Here is a 25,653-nt window from a genome sequence, read left to right as displayed (position 1 = left end):
CCCGATCTTCTATCCTGCTGGTGGTGGACAGCATGAAGAGAAAGGCAGATACAATAAGACGGGCCCCTCCTCAGTTTCTTCCTGGTACAAAGGTCTGGTTGTCTTCAAGGAATATCTGAGGGTGCCGTCCTGCAAATTTGCTCCTAGGTTCCTCGGAGCCTTCGAAATCCTGCTACAGATCAACCCGGTATCTTACAAGCTGCAGCTGCCTCCTACCCTCAAGATTCCTAACTCCTTCCATGTCTCCTTGCTAAAACCCGTGATCCTGAACCGCTACTCCAGGACTCCTAGTTCTGCAGTGATCCTTGGCGGCTCATCTGGAACTTTTGAAGTAAGGGAGATTCTGGCCACCAAGAAGGTGGGAGGAAGGATGTTTTATTTAGTGAATTGGAGGGCGTTCGGTCCAAAAGAGAGGTTTTGGGAGCCAGAGGAGAACATTGATGCTCCTGTACTCATGAGAAAGTTTCTCTCCCGCTCTGGTCCCAATCGGATGGGGCGTAAGAGGGGGATACTGTAACATCTATGGCCATGGCCCGTCGTTCTGACTTACCCCTCCACGGCCGTGGCCATGGACATCCATCTTGCCTGCAGTGTCGTCCTCCTGTGAGGCACCGGCACTCACTTCCGGATATCGAGACTGTCTCCTTAAAGGGCCAGTGCGCGCATAATTACAGGAAGTCTGCAATCTAGGCCAGAATGCTCTGGGCTATAAAAGGGGCTCTGCCCTCTTGTTCCTTGCCAGAGCGTTGTTTGTTACCCAAAGTTTGTCATGCTAATGGTCCCCTAGTGTCTTCCAGCTTCCTAGTGTTCCCTGTTCCGGTTCCTGTATCCTGTTCTCGTACTATCCTGGTCTAGTGCCGTGCTGAGCTGTTGCCGAGTTGTGCTGCGTTCCACACCTGGTCTGCCTATGCCACGCCTGACATCTACCTGCCGCCTGGTCCCTGCCATGCCTGCCTTGCTACTGTTTACATTGCCTCAGATATCCTCTCTGAACTATAGACTCTGTACTTTACCTGTTTGGCCAGCTGCCATCCCGCTACGCTGACGCTCAGTACATAAATACAATACCAAAACCAAGCTCAATACATATAGACAGCACCAGAACAAAGCTCAGTACATAAATACAACACCAGAACAAAGCTCATTACATATATACAGCACCAAAACAAAGCTCAGTACATATATACAGCACCAGAACAAAGCTCAGTACATATAAACAGCACCAGAACCAAGCTCAGTACATAAATACAGCACCACAACAAAGCTTGTACATATATATATATATAGCTCCAGAACCAAGCTTATGCATATATACAGCTCCAGACCCAAGCTTAGTACATAAATACAGCACCATAACCAAGCACAGTACATATATAGAGCACCAGCACAAATACAGCTCATTTTAGTGCAACCCCTGCTGTATAGGGTTGTACGGCGTGAAACTACAGCTCCTAGCATGGCCTGAACAATCATAAGGATATGCTGGGAGTTGTTATTTCACAAAAAAATCATACCACCCATCATCTCACTGCAGTTCATACAGTGACTACAGTGCTGATTAGAGGCAGAATAAACATTTACATTAAGCGACTCGCAGGTGACGTCTTCTCAGATTCTAGTTGGTTTTTCTATTTTCTTCTCCATCCGGTCCAGACATCTATGGACTTGTACTGGCCACAGCCCATTTCTGCAGTTTGCTGCTCAGATGTTTTCAGCTACTCACTTTTCAAACATTTCTGCACCTATAAATGAGGATAAAATTCTCATGGTGCCACACACTACGCCCCTAAATATAATAAAAACAAACACAAAAAGCATGGCCACTTACTAAAATAGGAGCAGGATAAAAGACCCCACTTTGAGGCTCTTCATAAATTTCTGCACTTCAGTGACAACTCCCAATGACCCTCACCCACCCAGGATGATGCCAATATTTACATACTTTTTAAAATTAGGCCCCTCATTAATATTTTTTCCCAAAATTTTGCAGCAATTTACACTCCCGACACAGAACTATCCATAGATAAATCCCTGATGCACTTCAAGGGTAGGCTGAAGTTTTGCCCATATTTGGCAAATAAGCATGCCAGATAAGGGATCAAAATGTTCAAGCTGTGTGAATGAGACCAGATACACACACGCTTTCCGAATTTATGAGAAGGACAGGGCAATACAGCCCCCAAACTGTCCCCCTGTCCTGACGACAACTTGGGAGATAGTGTGGGACCTCCTGCACCGACTGTTTGATCAGGGCTACAACTTGTACTTGGACAACTAGTATACAAGTGTACCCCTGTTCAAATGTCTTCTAGATAAAAAAAATGTGGCATGTGGAATAGTGCAAAAAAACAAACAAACAGAGGCCCCGTCACAAGACCCTCATCAGTCAATCCCTACTAATTGGCGAAAGCAGGGCAGTGCTGCAAGATAGGGTCCTGTGTCTAAAATACAAAAAAAGATGTATGCATGCTGACATCTATACATGATGCCAGCTGCAATCCTTTCCCCACACGTGGATTCACATCATCCACAATGAAACATGTGTGCATTCAGGCATATAATAAATTAATGGGGGGTTTTTACCTAAATGATCAGGTGTTAAAACCGTATAGTGCCATGACGGAAAGAAAAATTTAACAGTGTACCTTGTACAGATGGCACTATATAACTCTTTTTTTCCATTTTTCGTGAAGCTGGCCACCCGGGTACATATCTGGAGTACCAAGAAAAAATTATTAAAATTCTTTTACTTGGAGACGAGTTGGGGAAACTTCTGCTGCTTCAAGTAGTTTTTGCCGAATTTTTCCTGGGCAGCATTTTCCAAGTTAAGTGACAGCCAAAGCAAAAAAAAGGCAGGGCAAAAAAGGTGCCATGTCTGCACAAAAAAGGGTATCCGAAAAGATACCACATATCATTGCGACACTTTTCCATCCAAACCCGGACTCTACATAAAAGGCTGATTCTAAAACTACCACTCCTCCCTGGATTAAAAATGTTATACTTTTAAAACCTCCACCCACTCCCTTTGTCATTGTAGTCTTTTTACCCATCTTTAAAATTGGACACTCTAAAAAAAATGTATAACAAAACTAAAAATTCTCATTATACCCCTAGATAAATGCCTAGTACTATAACAAATGTGTATGATCTGCACAATTTTAGTAAGTAAAAATAAGGTCTCAAAATCCTTGTGGTGCTCCTTCACTTCCAAGCACTGCTATGTGTCCAGACAAAATATTTAGACCACTTTGGGGGTATTTATGAACTCAGAGTAAGTAGACCAATAAATGTTGAGGTGCTTTCCTTCAATTAAAAAATTCTCTGTGTCTGAAAAATCTGTCCAATAAATGACGCATTTGTGAAAAAAATTTCAGAAAAAAAAGTAGATTTTCATCTTCACAGACTAATTCCAATAAATTCAGCAATAAACCTGTGAGGTCGAAATGCTAACTATAACCCTAGGAAAATTCCTTGAGTGGTGTAGTTTCCAAAATTTGGGCACTTTTGGGGGTTTCCATTGTTTTGGTCCCTCCAGAGCATTGCGAATGCGACATGGTACTGAAAACCATTCCAGCAAAATCTGCGCTCCAAAATTCAAATGGTGCTCCTTCCCTTCTGAGCTCTGCCGTGGGTCCAAACAACAATTTATTACCACATATGGGGTATTGCCATAATCAGAATAAATTGCTTTACAAATGTTGTGTGCTTTTTCTCCTTTATTCTTTGTAAAAATGAAAAAATTATATGTTTTTTTTTTAGAAACAAAAATCTATTTTAATTTTCACAGACTAATTCAAATATATTTAGCAAAAAAACTGTGGTGTCAAAATGCTAACTATACCTCTAGATAAATTCCTTGAGGGGTGTAGTTTACAAAATAGGGTCGTTTTGGGGGGTTTCCACAGTTTTGGCACCACAAGACCTCTTCAAACCTGACATGGTGCCTAAAATATATTCTAAAAAAAAGAGGAGGCCCCAAAATCCATTAGGTTCTCATTTGCTTCTGTATCCTGTGCTTCAATCCATTAGCACACGAAGGCCACATGTGGGATATTTCTAAAAACGTAAGAATCTGGGCAATAAATATTGAGTTGCAACACACCTTTGGCCAGTGCTAGAAAGCTCCCTGGGAACTTATAAAGAAATGCTCCCAATCCACAAGGTGGCAGTGCAGGCATGGACAGCTGCCAAACAAATTTATGCATATGCAGATATACAGGTGGACATGCCACTGTGGGATAATCCCCTTCTTTCACATCTAATGGAGGGGCAGGCCCCCCCTTTCTGGGGTGGCTTTGAGGTGCGTAGAATCGGGGATGTGTATACAGATAATGTCATCAAATCCTTTGCGTAAATGCAAGAGGACTTCCAAATCCCTAGAAAAAGCTTCTATAGATATCTGCAGCTGCGACATGCTCTCGCAAGCCAATACCCTAGGTCAGACCACGAATTCTCACGATTCCCTCTGATTGGTGTTTTTAGATCACAGGGCCCCCGGGGGCTGATCTCGGCTGTCTACACGGCACTTATACAAGCTAAACTGGCCAATGTCAAGTTACCGGTAAAAGATAAATGGGAGACCCTGATACCTGATCTGACAGGGGAGGAATGGGAGGATGTACTTTCATCTCCTATGTCTGTATCGCCGGCGGCAAATAACAAAATGATTCAATTATCTATAGTTCATCAGAGTTACCTCACGCCGGTGAGACTGCATAGAATGGGCAGATATCCTAGCACTGAATGCCACAGGTGCCGTTTTCCCAGATCTGATTTCTGGCATATGATCTGGGATTGTCCAGTGGTGGCCTCCTTTTGGGGGGATGTGTTGAAAGTGGTTGAGGAAGTGGTGAAGCAGCCGATCCCCTTTTCACCCAAGATCTGTCTATTTTGGGTGCTGCCTGAAGATCAGTGGCCATTCCACATGCGTATTCTATTGCAAGAAGTATTGTTCATGGCAAGGAAAACCATCGCACTTCAGTGGATGGATCAGAGACCTCCTAGAGTGACGAAATGGAAATCGTTGATCAATTCCATTATTCCATATGAGCGAGTATTATATAAGAAAAGAGGGTGTATTGGTAAATTTTATAAAATATGGCAGATTTGGTGCGATTCATCGTGTACCCTGTATACTCCGCATAGATTCACAGACCTGAGGGACCAGTTGCTGCAACCTTGAGGAGGGCGGAGGTTGCATGATTGGTTACTTATAGGATTTCTATATTTTGTCTGAAATAACTCAAATTGGCCTGGAAAAGTATTTTGCCCGCTGAGATGTTATTACTGAGGGTTAACTATGTGATTTACTAAGTTATGACATGTTAAATACCACCATAGCCGCTATGCCTCTGTGTTCAAAATTTGTATGACTACATAAATGTGTTTATTTTCTGTTATGTACTATGGACATTTGTATTGTACAATTCTTTCAATAAAACGAGTTTATAAAAAAAATTAAAATATTGAGTTGCAATTCTCTGGTAAAACCGTTTGTGATACAGAATTTTTTTTATTACAGATATATTTTGGCCAATAAAAATGAAATTTGTTCAGAAAAAGATGCCAACGTAAAGTAGACATATGTGAAATGTTAACTTGTAAATATTTTGTGTGGTATTACTATCTGCTTTACAAGCAGATACATTGAAATTTAGAAAAATGCAAATTTTTGCAAATTTTCTCTAATTTTGGTGTTTTTCACAAATGAATATTGAATTTATCGACCAAATTTTTTTCATTAACATAAAGTACAATGTGTCAAGAGAAAACTTTCTCAGAATCGCTGCTATTCATTCACCGACGGTTCACAGGTACCCTGTTAGTCTTTGTTTATGCCGCTACTGTCATTAAAACACATTACTGTAGTAGACAACCACTGGCTTTGACATGTCAACCTTCCTGACGTCATTTGCCAGTGATTGACTACCACAACAAATTATTACAGCAGTAATCCAAATCCAGACCAGGGAAATGCTGGACGGGAATTTTTGTAAAAATACTTTTTTACAGGACTGGAATACCCCTTTAACCTATTTATTGACAGGACATGCACAGATCCATATAAAACAAAAAGTAGGAATAAACACATCTGAATGACTTGCATTATTTGTCATAAGACACATCCTTTCATTTGTCATCTATGATTCAAGTATGTTCAAGGCATCATATTCATATTTAAAATATCACCAAACTATGAACCGCAATAAAATATTCTTAGTATGATAAACCTGCTCATAGTTATGACCTTGTCCTATAATTAACATATAAAGTTAGTGACATAATCCTTAGAAATGTAATTCCCAAATATTTTGTAATGATAATGTTAGTCATATTCATAGCGATAATTAAAAGGGTTAACTGAGATTTGCAAAATAAATCTTCTATTGCAGCTCAGTTGATTCACTTGACAATAGAAGTGGCTCTGTTGTTGGATAAAAAGTTGACCCTTTCAAATTTCGGTCAATACCTAAATTCCACTGTTCCCTCATTGTCCAACAAATGTGCAATGCTCAGCTGATACCCTGTTGCTTATGAATATATATTGGGCTTTGCTTTGTAAATAGATATTTAATTTACTGTACTTTGATGACAATATTAATTAAATAACTTATTCTGCGCATTACATATAACAACGACCTCTATGGAATGAATAACAGCTGACTAGATACAGTATTAATCCCAAAGAAATCCAGTGACAAGATTATCCATGATTAAGTATGTACTTGGTACTTTTAGGGTGTCTCCGCTAAATGTGAATAGTCCATGCATAATTCATCTAATCAATTTATAAGTATAGGTTAAGCAGGATCTTATTGATGTTACATCTTGTATGTGAAAGAAATGACTTCAGGCTCTGTTCTCACAGTATAAATTCTAGTAAGAGACATACACACAAGTCTATGCTGTCTTCCATGTTAAAAATGCAATGAGTACATTTAAGGGGTTGTCTTATAAAAGGCTTCTTTAACTCTTGGCATCCCTCTGCTATTGCCGTAGGAAGCCTTGTTTAGCTAAATATTAAAGTCTATGCACACCTTTGAAAACGTTTTTCGTTTTCTGTTTTTTTTTTTAAAATAAAAATGGTTATCATTGTGTTTGGTGCAACTTTGCAATTACATTACATTTATTAAAAATTATATTTACTTTGAGCTACAGCTGCTTTGTATCCTGTATACAGAGCAGCTGTATTGTGAGCTGAAATGTGTATCCGTCAGGTCAGTGGGTCCTAAATCTGACAGTGGGTCCTGCGTGTCAGTGACCCGCTGTCACTGAACCCGTCGATGCTGCTGACCTAACGGTTATAGGTCTCAGTGCGATACAGCTGCTCTGTATACAGGATACAAATTTGTCCCGCAGCAGGTGCTGCAAGTTTAAAGGCTAAGTACACCTTTGAAGAAGTGTTATTTTTTTAATATATATATATATATATATATATATATATATATATATATATATGTATATTGTAGCAGTGCAGCTACTGGACAGTGCAGAAACTGTCAGGTTTTAAGCAACTAGGGAGCATGTACAGCAGAGAAGCTGCTGTTGCTTGAGTGTAAAACCCGGAATAGTGCCTGGTTTGATGGAGTGTGAAGGAGAAGGGCTTTCACCACATACAGACAGTCTGTGTCTTGGGCTGTCTGGTGAGCCTAGCCGTCCGTGAAGAAAGATCCTGAGTTGTGTGAGACCATTCTGATTGTCTTTGAAACTGATTTTGGGACTGTGCAGCACAGACTTATAAAATGGGAAGAACTTGGTGAGGAGTTTGTGCTGGGAAGGGACTTTCCTAATTTTTGGCAGTTGTGGGAGAAAGAAAATATCTCCGATAAGCATTGTAGCTATTACAGGGAAAAGTCGTCTGCAGGGTGTGCTGCTCCACTGCCAACAAGGGAAAATGCACCAGTAGTAAGGATGTCAAATGATAAAAATGTGATTCATGGAATGCCTGCTAAAAATGACACACATAATGTATTTTCTGCACAGCGTTTATGTGATGAGACTAGTGAAATGTCAAAAATTGTGCCTAAAATGTCTTTAACCCATGATTATGTCACACAGCCTGAGCAGGGGAATGCAGTGTTTGAACTGGCGGATGAAGAAACCGCAGCCAAGGCAGAAGAGGGGATTAGCTCAAGTATGCCCCTAGAGGTCATGGTTCACAATAACAAGAATGTTGCATGTGATGTGTGCACTGTTCCTAATGGCAACCAGCTGTATGCTACTGCTATGTTTGACAATGGGCTTACTGCTGCTATGTGTGAGCGGAGTGGTGATAAACTCTACAGGTCTGAGAATGTGGTTGGAGTCACATCAGAGTCAGCTGAATCCAGCAGCAGTGATCTACCTTTTTATTTGAGCGACCACACCAGTGTGAATTTAGCCCTAAGTGACGCACATGAGTTCCTGGACGGTGGAGTCAGTGAGGTGTGAGGTGCACTGGTGGCTGTGGCCTCGGTCACTAATGAACCACCTAGTAGTGAACCAGATGTACGTGAAAACATTTCCCTATAGGCTGGGGCTGCCAATGGTACCAATGAGGACACTACTGCCATGTATAGTGTGAGAAGGGTGACTGTGTCACCCTTAGAAGTTCTGCCCCCTGTTGGTCTTTCTCATGTAGACGTTGAGACCCATGTAGTGCCCACTCTTTCCCAGGAGGTGAGGGGAGCCATAGAGGTGGTTTTCCAGGCTTGTTCAATGGTTACTGATACCGCATGTGCTTTAGCCATGGAAGTTGCATGGGACACAAGACAGGTTGCTAAGGGCAACAAGCAGTGCTATACGAATAAGCAGGATGAGGGCCCTAACACTGCTGCAGAGACGACCACTACCGGGTCTGATAGAAGTAACCCGGAGATGTCTGGTCAGTGCAGTGAAAAAGTGTCTCTGGACGGGCAGTCTGAGCGTGTAAATGCTGAGACGCAAAACTCCAAGATGGAGGGGAGTATAGCATCTGAAAGTGGTTTGGTAGATGGTACGGTGTATACCACAACTCATGAGATGAGTGTTACTGAACACTATGAGCCAGTGTCTGAACCAAGGGGTGATTATCAAATGTCTGTTACTGTAGGGGTGACCCTAAGTGTAATTATGTCCCAACGTAGGAGCTTTATTGAAAGAGACAAATGTGCCGGAGCACACTAAAACCCAATTTCCCAACTACTAACTGATTAGTGATAATAAAATATAACTTTTATTGATTTGCTATTAAGATGTCCATGAAAGGACACACAATGAACACGAAGAGTTAAAAATTATAGCCAATGTCAGTTAGCACACGCTCTGTATAGACTCTACCTGCACTGTTGCACTGTTGCAGGATAGAGTATAAAGTAGAGAGTCTAAATGTATTAGAACAGCAGCTGCAGACTGCTGAACCTACGTAGATACAACGATTTAGTGTGCTATAAATGCCAATGAGACATGACTGTTTAAAAGTAACTTAGCCCCCCCGACATGTTTCGCTGTCAACACAGCGTCCTCAGGGGATCAATAATTATAAAGCCCTGGCCCCATTTCTAAGGAAATTCCTGATATAAAAGGGGACATACGCCATATTGGGGGCAGGGTCGATGCACCTGAAACTGCGCACACTGAAGTACTTACTTTTTGGCGCGGCAGTACATGAGTCACTCTGAGTGCAGCAAGACCATATCAATATGGCTCTACTGCAAGCCGAAGATCCAGAAAACAGTAGCCGCCGTAAAAAATGATAGGATTCGTGGTTTACCAGAAACTATTGAGATTTTACCCAAAGTAGCCAGAGAGATCTTCGAATCCATACGCCATATTGGGTGGGGAACCTTTATTACTGTCCCCCTGAATATCTTGTACTGGCAGCTCATCAGTGAATACAGAGGAAAAGTATGTGTTTAATATCTCAGCCCTCCCTTTGTCCTCTACAATTATATTCCCATGGTCATCTTTAAGAGGGACAATATTATCATATTTGTTCTTTTTGTATTCATTTTAATGTCGTTAGTGATTTGTTTTTCTGTAGATAACATTGCTAACTTGATGTAATTTTTACATTTTCTATTGAGATCTTTGTAGTCTGGAATGTTTTTGCTGTGCCCTCAGCTTTCCATGTTTTGAATGCTTTTTGTTATTGTCTTACTATATTCAGTATATCCCTATTCATCCATATTGATCTCTTTTTATTTCTGGACATTTTGTTACCAGTGGGTATAAGCTTACTACACGATTCATGTAATATATTTTTAAAAGCTCCCCATTTAGCGTCTGTATTCCTGTTTGCCATTGCATGAACCCAGTCAACAAGGCTAAGTGCTTCCCTCAGTCGATTGAATTTTGCTTTCTTAAAATTCCTGTTTTTTGTTGCTCCCCTTTGTACTGTTTTATTGAAAATTATATTAAAACTTACCATATTGTGGTCACTATTGCCCAAGAGCACCCAGACCTCCACATCTGATATTATGTCTGGTCTATTAGATAAGACCAGATCCATCATATTATCCCCTCTGGTTGGTTTATTAACCAACTGAGTGAAATAATGGTCTTGAATTGTGTATAAAAACTTCCAGCTTTTAGCACATTTAGCGGCCTCTATGTCCCAATTAATGTCAGGATAGTCAAAATCTCCATTATAAGGACCCCATTATTATTTGTTGCCTTTTCTATTTGTTGCAGCATTTTATCCTCAGCCTGTTCCGCTACGTTCGGTGGCGTATAACAAACTCCAATTAGTAGTTTACCGTTATTAACCACTCCATAAATATTTACCCATAAAGACTCCACACTGTCACAGTCTCCCCCCAATGTCTTCATTCAGGACTGGTCTTAGGCAGGATTTTACAAACAGACAAACCCCTCCACCTTTTCTATCTTTTCTATCCCTTCTGAATACAGTGTAGCCCCCCACACTTGTTACCCAGTCATGGCTCTCATCCAGCCAGGTTTCTGTTAAGCACACTACATCATAATCCATATCGGTCATTATAATCTCAAATCCATCCATTTTATTTGCAACACTTCTTGCATTTGCCAGCATACATTTAATCTTACCAACACCTTTATTTTTCTTAGGTCCGTATTTATTCCTAGTGACCTCCCTACTCGGCTTGCTAACCCCTGCCCCCCACTAAATCCCCATTATCTCCTTTTGTATCCCACTCCCTATGTACTATATCTCACCCCGCTTGTGCATCCCCAACCTCTCTCCTCCCAGATCCTAGTTTAAAAGCTACTCCAGATGTCTAGGGCCCTGTTCACACTCAGTTTTTTGCCTCAAAAACCGTGGCAAAAAACAGCTGAAATTGCCTCCCATTGATTTCAATGGGAGATGGAGGCGTTTTTTTCCTGCTAGCAAATAAAAAACCCTTGTGGGAAAAAGAGGCAACATGCCCTATTTTGAAGCGTTTTCTGCCTCAAAAACCATATTGAAATCAATGGGAGATGGAAATAAACGCGTTTTTGATGCATTTTTTGGCAAAAAACACTCACGGTTATTCCTTTTGTCTGTTGAAGAATTAGGTAAAAAGAAAAGCCTAAAAAAACGTGGCAAAAAAACAGAAAAAAAATGCTACAAAAAACGCGTGTGGTGTAAAACCAATTAAAAAAATCCAGAGCTGATTTTTCCAGGCAGAATTTTCGGCCAGCAAGAAACTCAGTGTGAACATACCCTAAACTTTCTTTCCCCCAGCACAGCTGCACACACTCCCCATTTAGATGCAGCCCGTCCCTACCATAGAGCCTGTAGCCGACAGAAAAGTCAGCCCAGTTCTCCATGAACCCAAACGCTTCCTTCCTGCACTAATTTCTAAGCCACTTATTTAACTCCCTAATCTCCCGCTATCTTTCTAGTGACCCTCGTGACACTGGTAGTATTTATGAAAACACTACCAGGGAGGTTCTGGACTTTAGCTTTTCTCCTAGTTCCCTAAAATCATTTTTAAGGACCTTCCATCTCCCACTGACTTTGTCATTGGTACCGATGTGTACCACTACCGTCGGGTCTTCCCCAGCCCCACCCAGCAGTCTGTCTATTCGATCCGCATGACTTAAAGGGAATGTGTTGCCTGAAAAACATGTTTTTTTTATTTAAATTAAACATTTAGTGTGTAGGTGATTAAACATTGTTCCAATTTTTTTAATTTTTTTCACGAGTCAGGAAATATTATAAATTGGATTCAATTGGATTCAATTTTATAGTATTTACCATTTCTGGTCACTAGATGGAGCCATTCCCAAAATTGCAGCATTGCATGTGGTAAAGCAACCACATAGCTTTTCTGCTGCAAATTTTGGGAAAAGTGACTCGCTCTAGTGAGCTCACAGAATCGCCCCTCCCTTATCCTGGCAAGTGCCAGGAGAGGGAGGGGTTTCAATGTCTTCAAACCTCCTTACATTTTGTGCCGCCATTTTCAAAGCGACTACACAGTGGAAGGAGGTTGTACTGCGAGCATACCTGCGAGGAGACGCTCTGAGGAGGACCAGGACCAGCTTAGCGGACCAGGACCATCGAGGCGGACCAGGACCAGCGAGGCGGACCAGGACCAGCGAGGCGGACCAGGACCAGCGAGGCGGACCAGGACCAGCGAGGAGACACTTCGAGGACGAGAAGGACCAGCGAGGCGGACAAGGAAGGACGAGGTGTACCAGTGTGTCGGACGTGGAAGGACGAGCGAGGCGACGGAGGAGGAGCAGCGAGTCGGGCGAGGAGGACAAGGAAGGACGAGGTGTACCAGTGAGTCGGACGTGGAAGGACGAGCGAGGCGACGGAGGAGGACGAGCGAGGCGACGGAGGAGGACGAGCGAGGCGACATAGGAGGACCACCGTGGAGGAACAGCGAGGCGGTAAGTAACGCCGAAATAGGCATCATGTGTGGCATCATATACGGGAGGCCTGTGTCGGCATATACGGGAGCCCTGTGTCGGCATATACGGGAGGCCTGTGCCATCATACGGGAGGCCTGTGGCATCATATCATGGAGGCATATCAGGGAGGCCTGTGGCATTATATACGGGAGGCCTGTGACATATCATGTAGGCATATCATGGAGGCCTGTGGCATCATATAGGGGAGGTCTGTGGCATCATATCAGGGAGGCCTGTGGCATCATATACAGGAGGCCTGTGTCATCATATCATGGAGGCCTGTGGCAGCAAATGCAGTGTGTCATCATTTCCAGTGTGGCAGCATTTACAGTGTGGCAGCATTTACAGTGTGGCAGCATTTACAGTGTGGCAGCATTTACAGTGTGGCAGCATTTACAGTGTGGCAGCATTTCCAGTGTGGCAGCATTTACAGTGTGGCAGCATTTACAGTGTGGCAGCATTTCCGGTGTGGCAGCATTTCCGGTGTGGCAGCATTTACAGTGTGGCAGCATTTCCGGTCTGGCAGCATTTACGGTGTGGCAGCAGTTACGATGTGGCAGCAGTTACGGTGTGGCAGCATATACTTTGTGGCTGCGTATACGTTGTGGCAGCGTATACGTTGTGGCAGCTTATACGTTGTGGCAGCGTATACGTTGTGGCAGCGTATACGTTGTGGCAGCGTATACGTTGTGGCAGCGTATACGTTGTGGCATCATACCATTGGAGGCCTGTGTCATCATACCAAGGGAGGGCAGTGGCAGCATTTACAGTGTGGCAGCATTTAGTGTGGCAGCATTTACAGTGGCAGCATTTAGAGTGTGGCAGCATTCAGAGTGTGGCAGCATTTACAGTGTGGCAGCATTTGAAGTCTGGCAGCATTTACAGTGTGGCAGCATTTACAGTATGGCAGCATTTACAGTGGCAGCATTTAGAGTGTGGCAGCATTTAGAGTGTGGCAGCATTTAGAGTGTGGCAGCATTTAGAGTGTGGCAGCATTTGAAGTCTGGCAGCATTTACAGTGTGGCAGCATTCACAGTGTGTCAGCATTCACGGTGTGTCAACATTTACGGTCTGGCAGCATTTACAGTGTGGCAGCATTTACAGTGTGGCAGCATTTACAGTGGCAGCATTTACAGTGTGTCAGCATTTACAGTGTGTCAGCATTTGAAGTCTGGCAGCATTTACAGTGTGGCAGCATTTACAGTGTGGCAGCATTTACAGTGTGGCAGCATTTACAGTGTGGCAGCATTTAGAGTGTGGCAGCATTTAGAGTGTGGCAGCATTTAGAGTGTGGCAGCATTTAGAGTGTGGCAGCATTTGAAGTCTGGCAGCATTTACAGTGTGGCAGCATTCACAGTGTGGCAGCATTCACGGTGTGTCAACATTTACGGTCTGGCAGCATTTACAGTGTGGCAGCATTTACAGTGTGGCAGCATTTACAGTGTGGCAGCATTCACAGTGTGTCAGCATTCACGGTGTGTCAACATTTACGGTCTGGCAGCATTTACAGTGTGGCAGCATTTACAGTGTGGCAGCATTTACAGTGTGGCAGCATTTACAGTGGCAGCATTTACAGTGTGTCAGCATTTACAGTGTGTCAGCATTTGAAGTCTGGCAGCATTTACAGTGTGGCAGCATTTACAGTGTGGCAGCATTTACAGTGTGGCAGCATTTACAGTGGCAGCATTTAGAGTGTGGCAGCATTTAGAGTGTGGCAGCATTTAGAGTGAGGCAGCATTTAGAGTGTGGCAGCATTTGAAGTCTGGCAGCATTTACAGTGTGGCAGCATTCACAGTGTGGCAGCATTCACGGTGTGTCAACATTTACGGTCTGGCAGCATTTACAGTGTGGCAGCATTTACAGTGTGGCAGCATTTACAGTGTGGCAGCATTTACAGTGGCAGTATTTACTGTGTGGCAGCAGTTACGGTGTGGCAGCAGTTACGGTGTGGAAGCAGTTACGGTGTGGCAGCATATACGTTGTGGCTGCATATACGTTGTGGCAGCATATACGTTGTGGCAGCTTATACGTTGTGGCAGCGTATACGTTGTGGCAGTGTATACGTTGTGGCAGCGTATACGTTGTGGCAGCGTAGACGTTGTGGCAGCGTATACGTTGTGGCATCATACCATTGGAGGCCTGTGTCATCATACCAAGGGAGGGCAGTGGCAGCATTTACAGTGTGGCAGCATTTACAGTGTGGCAGCATTTACAGTGGCAGCATTTAGAGTGTGGCAGCATTTAGAGTGTGGCAGCATTTAGAGTGTGTCAGCATTTACAGTGTGGCAGCATTTAGAGTGTGGCAGCATTTACAGTGTGTCAACATTTACGGTCTGGCAGCATTTACAGTGTGGCAGCATTTCAGTGTGGCAGCATTTACAGTGTGGCAGCATTTACAGTGTGGCAGCATTTACAGTGGCAGTATTTACTGTGTGGCAGTATTTACTGTGTGGCAGCAGTTACGGTGTGGCAGCAGTTTTGGTGTGGCAGCGTATACGTTGTGGCAGCGTATACATTGTGGCAGCGTATACGTTGTGGCAGCGTATAAGTTGTGGCAGTGTATACGTTGTGGCAGCGTATACGTTGTGGCATCATACCATTGGAGGCCTGTGTCATCATACCAAGGGAGGGCAGTGGCAGCATTTACAGTGTGGCAGCATTTACAGTGTGGCAGCATTTACAGTGGCAGCATTTAGAGTGTGGCAGCATTTAGAGTGTGGCAGCATTTAGAGTGTGTCAGCATTTACAGTGTGGCAGCATTTAGAGTGTGGCAGCATTTGAAGTCTGGCAGCATTTACAGTGTGTCAACATTTACGGTCTGGCAGCATTTACAGTGTGGCAGCATTTACAGTGTGGCAGCATTTACAGTGTGGCAGCATTTACAGTGGCAGTATTTACTGTGTGGCAGTATTTACTGTGTGGCAGCAGTTACGGTGTGGCAGCAGTTTTGGTGTGGCAGCGTATACGTTGTGGCAGCGTATACGTTGTGGCAGCGTATACGTTGTGGCAGCGTATACGTTGTGGCATCATACCATTGGAGGCCTGTGTCATCATACCAAGGGAGGGCAGTGGCAGCATTTACAGTGTGGCAGCATTTACAGTGTGGCAGCATTTACAGTGGCAGCATTTAGAGTGTGGCAGCATTTAGAGTGTGGCAGCATTTAGAGTGTGGCAGCATTTAGAGTGTGGCAGCATTTAGAGTGTGGCAGCATTTACAGTGGCAGTATTTACTGTGTGGCAGGATTTACTGTGTGGCAGCAGTTACGGTGTGGCAGCAGTTACAGTGGCAGCATTTAGAGTGTGGCAGCATTTAGAGTGTGGCAGCATTTAGAGTGTGGCAGCATTTAGAGTGTGGCAGCATTTAGAGTGTGGCAGCATTTCCAGTGTGGCAGCATTTCCAGTGTGGCAGCTTTTTGTACATCACTTTATCTAATCCCACAATTTTTGAACAGCAGTTTACCAGGAGGAGAGGGAGCGCGCCAGTGAAAACACAACCGTGAGGAGTGTATTCGAGGAGCATAGATACTTTGAACAGGTGCGGCAGCAAGGCGACTACCCTAAACGTACAATAATTGCTAATTATGGTCTTTTATATATATTATTGTAATTTTTTTAATAGGAGGCAAAGCAACGCGATCAGATACAGACGACGACAGCAGCAACCGGAGCGGATTACCACCGTGGAGACGAACAGGCCATTCTGAGCAGCATAAGTAACGAATTATAGAAAGTAAGTAAGCCCTAACAAAGGAAGTTCATATAAACATACATGACACACAAGTTCACCAGATGAGCCAAACTATGCAGAGTGATCAGACAGGGATGTCATTCTTCCGAAGCGACCATGTTGCGCATAGTGCAACGCTTGAAGTTGATCAATCCATTGATACATTTTTTATTTTATTCTTCTTTAGGAAATATAACTTTGACATGCCGCATGATTGGCTGAAACGTTCTGTAATACAATGTGAAGGTACGGTGGTATTATGTGACAAAGCAAGGTGTTTTCACCTGCTGCTAAAGGTCCGGTCGGATGATGAGATGAGAAAAAAAAAGTTGTTTTCAGCTGCTGATGAAGGTCCAGTTGGATGATGTGACAAAGCAAGGTATTTTCACCTGCTGCTAAAGGCTCCGGTTGGATGATGAGATGAGAAAAAAAAGGTGTTTTCATCTGCTGGTGAAGGTCCAGAAACATGATGTGACGAAGCAAGGTGTTTTCATCTGCTGATAACTTCTTTGTGATTGTCGTTGACATCTGTGTCTTTTCAATGTAAATCTCTTTTACTGTTTCGTCTTCCATTTTCTACTTTTATGTGTTGGTCCCTATCCGTCAATGTTGACTTTTTACCTGAACTCTTTTTTAGAGACTATGTAACAAAAACTTTTTGGGTTCTGCATGTAAATTTTATATTTGTGTTTATGATGGAACACTTCTTCTGTGTTACTTTGGAAGGCAGTTATGGCTTCATCAATAAAAAACAATTGGTTTATAAATGTTATTCTCTTTAATTCACTGTCTCTATTACATAAAAAAAAAAAAGAAAAATTGGGTTGGTCACACAAAAAAGCTATCCTCAAACATTGACATGGTGAAACTGTCTGGCACTGAGATCATTGACGGTTTTACAATGATCGTCTAAAACGACACACTATTTTGTGCCTTGGTCAACCGTAAATTACCAGTGCCAAACAGTTACCTATAAACAATGTAACATGTTGAATACTCACTTCTCCACATGACAATCTACAACACACCATAGGCCACATTTGTGTGATAACCAAGGGTGACTTCGCACGCGGTGACCCAAGAACTTCCACAAATTTGATGTTTTGTCTTCAAAAACACGCTGTGGATAATATAATTTTATACAAACTCACGAGTTTTAATCTTGCACTTAGAAAAGACAAACTCACACATCTAAATTGGAATTGTAAGTATCGTAGTACACAAATATACCTCATTCGGGGTATCAACTCTCTTTATGTAATCCCTCGTTATTACCGTAATGATCTTTTCTCATGCCATAATATTTACATTTACTTTTTTGATAGAAATGCCGTCGTGCATTGTCTCTGGTTGTGACAGTCGGTCTAATCGAGCTACTTACTCTCAAGGAGTGACCCTGCATGTTTTTCCAGGCAACATTGACAAGATTAAAGTTTGGCTCCAACAGGCCAGACAATCGTTGGACAATCTAGATGCACTCTCACAAAGAATTTTGGATGGGAAAAAACAAGATTTATTTAGACTATGTTCAAAACACTTTGCAGAAGACTGTTATGTTTTTAAGTCAGAAAAGAAGATACGATGGCTGAAGGAAAGTGCAATTCCCACTATATTCCCTTATCAGGAAACAGAGTGTCCACCATCTAAACGGAAACGTACAGAAGAGGAACACACTTATTCTTGTGCAACACAATGCATGCAATTGCCTTTGGCTACTACATCCACCAACAGAATTACATACGCTTCGACCGGTACCTCAATGCTAAACGATCCACCAACGTCAATGTCCAAAGTCATGGGAGTGAAACATGTAAAAATTGGTGTCAAGAGAAAATTTTTTGAAAGAAATGCAGCAACAAACACCCGACAGACGACATTGGCAACGAGAGCCACGAACACACCTTTCAAAAGCAAAAGAGATGCAAGCACTCAATCACACATCTTCACACAGGATACAGGATGCCAGTTTCCAGAGGAAGAACTTTCTTTTGAAAACCAAATAACAATGAAGTTGGATCATTTTTACCCATCAAAGTTCTCAACCCCCCGCTTACAAAGACAAACATCAAGCAAAGTCATATTGGAGGATCCAGAGGAAAGCTTTGTTTCTTCTACTGGCATAAATGATCCAAGAGATATGGACTACGAACCACCAGATTCTAGTTTATCATTTGACAACGTGACAACCAATTTGTTTTCAGAACGAGCAGATGAAGACCTAGTAAAAGAGCGGAAATTTTTGGTTTTTGAATCCGCTTTAGATGTACTGGTTGCTCAGTGCGCGTGTTTCTGTGGCCACCAAATAGAAAACACAGTCAAATTCCTTCAAGGTACCTATCTTTCACTACAAAGCAAATGTTCCAATGGACATGATTATTTTTGGGAAAGTCAACCAAAGTGTAATCGTATCCCGGTTGGGAATGTTCTTTTTGCAGTTTCCATTTTATTTAATGGTGGCAACTATGCCAAGATGTCTGACATTTGTAAATCGATTGGGATGCAATTTATTTCACGTTCCACTTACTTTCGTCACCAAAGAAAATTGTTATTTCCAGTGGTGGACATTCACTGGAAACAAGAAAAAATGGAACTTCATAAAGAAATCAAACAAACACCATTGTGTCTCCTTGGTGACGGACAATGTGATAGCCCTGGGCATAATGCCAAATATTGTGTGTACACATTGATGGATTACAAGAGCGACAAGATTGTTGACTTTGAAATCGTTCAGGTTACACAAACCACATCTTCTGTGGCTATGGAAAGTTTGGCCTTTCAAACCTGTCTTAACCGTGTTATTCAAGATGGGCTCAATGTGTATGTTCTTGCAACAGACCGTCATGTCTCCATACGTAAAAAAATATGTGAACAATATTCACATCAATTTGATATATGGCATTATGCAAAGTCCATTCGGAAGAAACTGAAGGCTGCAAGTAAAAAACGAAGCTGTTCCCAAATTGTTGATTGGATCACGTCAATAACCAATCATTTTTGGTACTGCTGTAGTACTGCTTGCGGTAATGTGGATGTGCTGCGGGAAAAATGGCTCTCTGTACTTCAACATATTTGTAATGTACATGAATTCCCGGGGTACATTGTCACACAATGTGATCACAGATGTTTAGACATTGATGACGATCGCAAACACAATTGGATGTCAACAACATCAGCAGCCTATGAGGAGCTTGAAAAGATTGTAAAAGATAAACAATTATTGAAAGACTTGCCCCACTTGTCATCTTTCTGTCATACTGGAAAAATCGAGGTATTCCACAGCTTTATTCTAAAGTACAGACCAAAAAGAATACATTTTGCTTTAGACGGAATGGAAGCACAGACAAAACTTGCTGTTTTGGCCCATAATCATAATACAAAACGGGAACAATCTAGAGTCCACCGACAGACCACAAAGTCGGATCTGCTTGGTAGCATGAGGTATAATGTTGTTTTCTCTAAACTAAGCAAAAAATGGACTGCAAAGAAAGAGTACGTACCAATGTCTTTCTCACACCTCTTTCCTATGTTTGTAAATGTGATCAAATTGACAAAACAAGAAATTGAACATAGTTGGCAAACACGGACATTGACCCTACCACCAAACATAGCCACAGAACCACGGCCGGATAAAGCATCAACTGTTCCAGCTCACAAGTCACGTTTTTAATGTACTGAACTATGTTGTGTTTGCCCTTCTACAAAAAAGCGTACAACTATTTACCACTATTTATATTGCCTGTCACTGGAAGAATTTGTAAGCAAACTAGCTGTGGATATTGGATGTTGATTCAGGGATTTATTCTGATTGCCATATTTGGAGTCGGGAAGGAATTTCCCCCACACACAACTAATGAAGACCAAAACGTAAATAACCATGGGTTTTCGCCTTCCTCTGAATCAACACTAGCACTTTATATCCTGTATATTTTTTTTTGTTATGTACAATACTTATCCTGTGTTAATATATTATAATAAATAAACATCTAAAGTTTGGATTTTCAATTTTTTTTTATTGAAAACTAAAGCATAGTAAAGTAATCAAACACATTTCAAAAATCTGCCATTTCAGAAGCATTATTGTCAGTGGCTAGCTTGAAACCAACATATACTTGATTTTCTTCTGGAAACATTGCTCTGACTTTCTGAACTGCACATGCTGGAATAGTACGCCTGTTTTTTCGTCCAAGGTAACCGTGAACCCACACGGTGAACATTCGGTATGCAACCTTCCGTAAGGACCTATACATGATAAAAAAAAAATTGTTAGGCAATCATATTTGCACACTATACAGACCACAATCTTATACTGTCACCCCTGACATGATAAGATTATTTACAATAATACATAACGGCTCACAAACGCTGGAGCGACAGACATTCTTTAATTGCTGCGTGGAACAAGATCAAAATTTACTTCTAGTGTTACAGGGACCACATAAGATTTGTCAGACACATATTAGACACATGCATGCTGCTGAAAGCACACATAATAATATTTATTTGAGCAATAAGGTTAGGATCACAATAGCATCATTGAAACTTGACTGGAACACAAACTAATTTCCTTACCTGTTATTTAGCGGTGCTTGACGTGTTGGACCAAAACATCTATAGCTTTCACATAGGGTCAGTTGTTCCTTGTCCAGACATGTGGCCATAAAAGTATGATGCTCTGTAATGCATCTCATTGGCTCATCTTCCTCCATTTTGTTTAGCACATTACGTATATCTTTGCAACAGACGCATTCCTCTTCTGTCGGCAAATTCATGCAGTTCCCACACTGACACCACGATTCCACCGGTTTCACGGACGCTGAAGGAGTTTGTCTCGCACTTTGTTCTGCCCGTTTTCTCATTGGCTGTTGTACAAGAATTAGATTTGGATCCTGATATTTTGGACACCTTGCTCGTAGTTCCTGCTCTAATATCGCTCTCTAAAAAAAAAAAAAAAAAAATTGGCACTATAAAATGGAATGTAAGTGAAGATTATCCAGATTGTGACAACAGTACAGAAAGGAACAGATGGATATTGCCTTATTTATCATTGATTTTTTGTAGTGGACATGTACATCTAGTAATTACATTTTTCATTCTAAAAATGTGACACCAAACATAGGTATATTCCATAGTGTGCGCTCCACTAACGTCAATGGTGAAGGTGAGTGAAAAGACAATAAAAATATATGAACCAATATTAGGAATGGAATGGAGGACCAAAAGTTGGCTTACAAATTTCACTTTCGTACCGGTTTGGTTTAGATTCAAACAAGTATATGGTGGTGTGCTTGGCCCCCCACAAATGCAAGAGTCAGCGTGCTATCCCACAGCACAGTGAAGCATTTCACAGACATCAACTGCACAAAGTCTTACCTCCTGGGCTCTTTTTGCTTTCTCCTCTGGGGTAAATGTTGGTGGTATTCGTTTTGCTATTGGTTGATTGTCATCAATGGATTTCAGACTTCTCTTGGGCGCCATAACTGACAATTTGAAACAATAGTTGATACATATCTCTCCCAAGACGTCAAATAAAAAACAGTATACGCTGCCACATGCCTCCCTGCATATGCTGCCACACAACTTCCTTTGATATAATGCCACACAGCCTTACTTGGTATGATGCCACACAATATCCCTGTATATGATGCCACACAAGCTCATTTGATAAGATGCCACACACTATCCCTGTATATGATGCCACCCAATATCCCTGTATAGGATGCCACACAAGCTCATTTGATCGGATGACACACAATTTCCCTAGAAATGCAGCCACACTAGAAATGCAGCCACACTGTAAATGCAGCCACACTGTAAATGCAGCCAAAATGTTTAAATGCAGTCACACTGTAAATGCTGCTACACTGTAAATGCTGCCACAGCCCTCCCTTGGTATGATGACACAGGCCTCCAATGGTATGATGCCACAACGTATAAGCTGCCACAACGTATAAGCTGCCACAACGGATACACTGCCACAACGGATACGCTGCCACAACGGATACGCTGCCACAACGGATACGCTGCCACAACGGATACGCTGCCACAACGTATACGCTGCCACACCGGAAACGCTGCCACACCGTAAACGCTGCCACACCATAAATGCTGCCACACCGTAAATGCTGCCACACCGTAAATGCTGCCACACCGTAAATGCTGCCACACCGTAAATGCAGCCACACCGTAAATGCTGCCACACTATAAATGCTGCCACAGGCCTCCCTTGGTATGATGCCACAGGCCTCCGCTGGTATGATGACACAGGCCTCCGCTGGTATGATGCCACACTGTACATGCAGCCACACCGTACATGCTGCCAGACCGTATATGCTGCCACACCGTAAATGCTGCCACTGTAAATGCTGCCACACTGTAAATGCTGCCACACTGTAAATGCTGCCACACTGTAAATGCTGCCACACCGTAAATGCTGCCACACCGTAAATGCTGCCACACCGTAAATGCTGCCACACCGTATATGCTGCCAGACCGTATATGCTGCCAGACCGTATATGCTTCCAGACCGTAAATGCTGACACACCGTAAATGCTGCCACACCGTAAATGCTGCCACACCGTAAATGCTGCCACACCGTAAATGCTGCCAGACCGTAAATGCTGCCACACCGTAAATGCTGCCACACCGTAAATGCTGCCACACCGTAAATGCTGCCACACTGTAAATGCTGCCACACTATAAATGCTGCCACAGGCCTCCCTTGGTATGATGCCACAGGCCTCCGCTGGTATGATGCCACAGGCCTCCGCTGGTATGATGCCACAGGCCTACGCTGGTATGCTGCCACAGGCCTCCGCTGGTATGATGCCGCAGGCCTCCGCAAATATGATGCAACAAGCAGGGGCGTAACTAGGAAAGACTGGGCCCCATAGCAAACTTTTGACTGGGGCCCCCCCTCTGCTGGGTATCACACAACCCCCCCCTTGTAGATAGTGCCTCCCTATAGATTCCACCACACAGCGCCCCCCTATAGATAGCACCATACACAGCCCCCTGCAGATAACGCCATACAGCCCCCCTGTAGATAACGCCATACAGCCCCTCTGTAGATAACGCCATACAGCCCCCCTGTAGATAACGCCATACAGAACCCCTCTGTAGATAACGCCATATAGCCCCCACCCAAAAAAAAACGGCCTATAGTTTGTCCTACAAAAGACATGCATCCCCTATCCACAGGATAGGGGATACATGTGTGATCGCTGGCAGCGATAAGGAGAACGGGGGACCGAAAGTCCCCCGAAGTTCTCCATGACTAACCTCGGACTTCCAGCGTCTGCGCAGTTCAATAAAAAAAATTTACGGAGCTGCCGACACAGACCCCGGAAGTCCGAGGTTTGTCATGGAGAACTTAGGGGGGACTTTCGGTCCCCCGTTCTCCTCATCGCTGCCAGCGATCACACATGTATCCCCTATCCTGTGGATAGGGGATACATGTCTTATGTAGGAACAACCCCTTCAGTGGCGTCGCGCTGTAGCAGCCATAGCGGCTGCTAGCGGAGCCTGCGGCCATGGGAGGGGGCCGTGCCGGCGGGTGGCACGGGCCCCCTCATGCTGCAGGCCCTGTAGAAGTCGCTACGGCTGCTATAGCGGTAGTTACGCCACTGCGTATAGGTTTGTACGGCGTAAAACTACAGCTCCCAGCATGGCCGGAACAATGGTAAGGATATGCTGGGAGATGCGGTTTCACAAAAAAAATCATACCACCATCATCTCGCTGCAGATCATACAGTGACTACAGTACTGATTAGAGGCAGAATAAACATTTACATTAAGTGACTCACCGGTGACCTCTCAGATTCTAGTTCTTTTCTTCTCCCTCCGGTTCAGACATCTATGATGGATTTCTCCCGGCCATGACCCATTTCTGCAGTTTTCCGTTTAGATGTCTTCAGCTTCTCACTTTTAAAACATTTCTGCACCTGTAAACAAAGTTACAATTCTCAACACATCTAAATATAACTGTCACAAACACACAACGTGCCCCCTGTAGATAGTGACCTACATAGAAGCCCCTGTGGATAGTGCCCACATATGGACTCCAGAGCTGCAAGGCAATAGTGCTAACCACTGAGCCACCGTGCTGCCCTACATATAGCTTCCCCTATAGTTAGTGCTCCACATATAGCCCACCTCTGTATATAGTGTCTCACATATAGCTCCCCCTGTATATAGTGTCCCACATATAGCCCACCCCTGTAGACTGTGCACTACATATAGCCACCCTGTTGCTAGTGCCCCACAGGTAACCCACCCCTGTATATAGTGGCCCACATATAGACCCCCCTGTATATAGTGGCCCACATATAGACCCTCCTGTATATAGTGGCCCACATATAGACCCCCCTGTATATAGTGGCCCACATATAGAGCCCCCTGTATATAATGGCCCACATCCCCACATATAGACCCCCCCTGTAGCTACTGCCCCACATATAGACCCCCCTGTAGCTACTGCCCCACATAGAGACCCCCTATATATAATAGCCCACATAAAGATGACCCCCCCCTGTAGATAGACCCCCCCATAGATAATGCCATTCACATTTTTATGAGGGGAAAAAAACAAAAACTTGACATACTCACATTCTCCGGTTCCCACGCTGTTCACTGGCGATGCAGACATGCTCTCTTCTGAGCATGTCTGCAGGAGCTGAACGAGCGTCCTCCAATGACGCTGATTGGCGGGGCAGAATGACTTGCCCCGCCAATCAGCACCTTCCAAGCATGGAAGCGGCGCGATGATGTCATCGCGCCGCTAGCCAATCAGTGTCATTGTAAGGCACTGGATGGTCAGGCACGGAACATGCCCGGCCATTCAGTGCTAATACATGTATTTGGCTGCCGCTAGCACTGGGGCCCCCTCCGGTGCTAGCGACATCTACAGGCATGAGAGGGCCTGTGTAAGGCTCGGTGTCGCGGGCCCCACAGTAGCGACGCTACCGCTGTAGTAGCCATAACGACTGCTAGCGGCGCCACCGGGCCCCCTCAAGCCCCGGGCCCCGTAGCAGCCGCTACTGCTGCTACCGCGGCAACAAGGTCACTGGCAACAAGATCACTGGCAACAAGGC

The 25,653-nt window shown here is 43.4% G+C and overlaps 2 long non-coding RNA genes across 2 annotated transcripts in view; one reads left to right on the top strand and one right to left on the bottom strand.

The window, feature by feature from the left end:
• The window catches only part of LOC142662881 (uncharacterized), a 50,322-nt gene that overhangs the window by 17,918 nt on the left and 6,751 nt on the right, over positions 1 to 25,653 (bottom strand). The gene's annotated exons all lie outside the window — the stretch shown is intronic.
• LOC142664191 (uncharacterized) lies at positions 16,296 to 16,967 on the top strand. The gene is made up of 3 exons (XR_012851212.1): positions 16,296 to 16,372; positions 16,457 to 16,567; positions 16,752 to 16,967. It is a non-coding gene; the product is annotated as an uncharacterized LOC142664191 (long non-coding RNA).

Source organism: Rhinoderma darwinii, chromosome 11 (genome assembly GCF_050947455.1).
Source record: "Rhinoderma darwinii isolate aRhiDar2 chromosome 11, aRhiDar2.hap1, whole genome shotgun sequence".
NCBI lineage: Eukaryota > Metazoa > Chordata > Amphibia > Anura > Rhinodermatidae > Rhinoderma > Rhinoderma darwinii.
The sequence above is the reverse complement of the archived record's forward strand: the minus strand, read 5'-3'. Positions and strand labels throughout refer to the sequence as shown.